Below are 3,161 nucleotides of genomic sequence, written 5' to 3'. Positions count from 1 at the left end.
ATACTACATCACTCATAATACTGCAGTACTTTTACTGTAATACTGCATACTACATCACTCATAATACTGCAGTACTTTTACTGTAATACTGCATACTACATCACTATAATACTGCAGTACTTTTACTGTAATACTGCATACTACATCACTATAATACAGCAGTACTTTTACTGTAATACTGCATACTACATCACTATAATACTGCAGTACTTTTACTATAATACTGTAATACTACATCACTATAATACTGGCAGTACTTTTACTGTAATACTGCATACTACATCACTATAATACTGCAGTACTTTTACTGTAATACTGCATACTACATCACTATAATACTGCAGTACTTTTACTGTAATACTGCATACTACATCACTATAATACTGCAGTACTTTTACTGTAATACTGCATACTACATCACTATAATACTGCAGTACTTTTACTGTAATACTGCATACTACATCACTCATAATACTGCAGTACTTTTACTGTAATACTGCATACTACATCACTATAATACTGCAGTACTTTTACTGTAATACTGCATACTACATCACTATAATACTACAGTACTTTTACTGTAATACTGCATACTACATCACTATAATACTGCAGTACTTTTACTGTAATACTGCATACTACATCACTATAATACTGCAGTACTTTTACTGTAATACTGCATACTACATCACTCATAATACTGCAGTACTTTTACTGTAATACTGCATACTACATCACTCATAATACTGCAGTACTTTTACTGTAATACTGCATACTACATCACTATAATACTGCAGTACTTTTACTGTAATACTGCATACTACATCACTATAATACAGCAGTACTTTTACTGTAATACTGCATACTACATCACTATAATACTGCAGTACTTTTACTATAATACTGTAATACTACATCACTATAATACTGCAGTACTTTTACTGTAATACTGCATACTACATCACTATAATACTGTAGTACTTTTACTGTAATACTGCATACTACATCACTATAATACTGCAGTACTTTTACTGTAATACTGCATACTACATCACTCATAATACTGCAGTACTTTTTACTGTAATACTGCATACTACATCACTATAATACTGCAGTACTTTTACTGTAATACTGCATACTACATCACTATAATACTGCAGTACTTTTACTGTAATACTGCATACTACATCACTATAATACTGCAGTACTTTTACTGTAATACTGCATACTACATCACTCATAATACTGCAGTACTTTTACTGTAATACTGCATACTACATCACTATAATACTGCAGTACTTTTACTGTAATACTGCATACTACATCACTCATAATACTGCAGTACTTTTACTGTAATACTGCATACTACATCACTATAATACTGCAGTACTTTTACTGTAATACTGCATTACTACATCACTATAATACTGCAGTACTGTTTCCTATAATCCTAACACAGTATTTAGCATGTTATAAAGTATATTAAAGGACGCTTTATTGTTACTTTATAGTTGATTAAATGATGATTATCCAGATTTTAAAGCTACTTTTCGGGCCTCAGCTTTAAAAATAACCTTCATATAAAGTTAATTTCTTTTGTATAACACACTCAAATAATTAACTTTTAAACTTTAACCTCACAGTTGTTGTAGAACTGTAATAAAAGAGGGTAAAAGACACGAATCCTCCAGGAAACAGGAAACGACAATGAGGCTAGCTGGTTAGCCGTTAGCTCCGGACGCCTCACCTTTTTTTGGGGATTAATTCTTCACCAGTTTAACGTCCAGCCGAGCAAACCACAGCCGCCATTAGTGAGCAGGGGTGTCACGCGACGTCCGGAAGTCTTCACAAACGGAGATATGAACTTATTTAATCGATTAAATCCGAGATGAAGCTGCTCGTGTTTCAGCCTTCTGGTGTACAGCAGACACTCTGTCAAGCTAGCATCCGGTTAGAGTCGAAGGGTTTCCGGTAGGGCTCGTCAAAATAAAAGAGGGATAGACTATTAAAATAACGTAATGATGACAATACAATGTTAAATAATTCAGTGTGTGTGTGTGTCTGACTGTGTGCTCTTACACAAGCATCACTGTGTGTGTGTGTGTGTGTGTGTGTGTGTGTGTGTGTGTGTGTTTTCTTTGTGTATATGTGTGTTTTCTTTGTGTGTGTTTTCTGAGAGTGTGTATGTGTGTGTATATGTGTATTTTCTTTGTGTGTGTGTATATGTGTGTGTGTGTATAAATCTGTGTGTATATGTTTGTGTGTGTGTATGTGTGTTTTGTGTGTGTGAAAATGTTTTCTGTGTATGTGAGTATTTATTTGTGTGTGTGTGTGTGTGTGTGTTTTCTTTGTGTGTATGTGTATTTATATGTGTGTGTGTTTGTGTGTGTGTATGAGTGTGTACATGTGTTTCCTGTGAATGAGTGTGTGTGTGTGTATAAATCTGTGTGTTTTCTTTGTGTGTGTATATGTGTGTGTGCGTGTGGGTATGTTTTCTGTATGTGTGTTTTCTTTGTGTGTGTATGTGTGTATGTGTGTGTGTGTTTTCTGTGTAAATAACAAATTAAATTCAGTTTTAAGCAGAAATCATTCTTCACGTTAAATTAATCACTCAGTATATTAAAAGTCGAGTCTATTACGCCGTTTCGCTTTATATTCTCTTTTATTTTGAAGGGTTATATAACAGCGTCAAGCGAACGGACTCGGGCGATTTCCGTTTATCTTTCAGATTAAAAGCACGCAGACGGGGACATGTGTGCTGAAACCTTTTACAGAGCAACAAAGAGCAAAGATGGATGGATAGAAAAGAAAGAAAGAAAGAGAGAAATCACTTCAGGCTTTTATTTTTGTAGTGCAGATAAAAAAAAAGGGATTTAAGAGATTACAGCCGATTACACCTGGAGGCAGGGCTCTGACGTCACATCCGCTAACCTAGATTTTAATGCAGAGTGCAGCGCTGACAGCAGGCTGCATAGCAACAAAGGAGTGTGTGTGTGTGTGTGTGTGTGTAGAGAGAGAGAGTGGGGGTGTAGTGTATTCATGCTGCCCTCATTCATTCAGCTCTTACACAAGCACCACTGTGTGTGTGTATGAGTGTGTATATGTGTTTTCTGTATGTGTGTGTGTGTTTGTATGAGTGTTTTTTGTGTGTATATGTCTGT

The sequence above is a fragment of the Scomber japonicus genome, chromosome 9, assembly GCF_027409825.1.
Source record: "Scomber japonicus isolate fScoJap1 chromosome 9, fScoJap1.pri, whole genome shotgun sequence".
Lineage (NCBI taxonomy): Eukaryota > Metazoa > Chordata > Actinopteri > Scombriformes > Scombridae > Scomber > Scomber japonicus.
The sequence above is the reverse complement of the archived record's forward strand: the minus strand, read 5'-3'. Positions refer to the sequence as shown.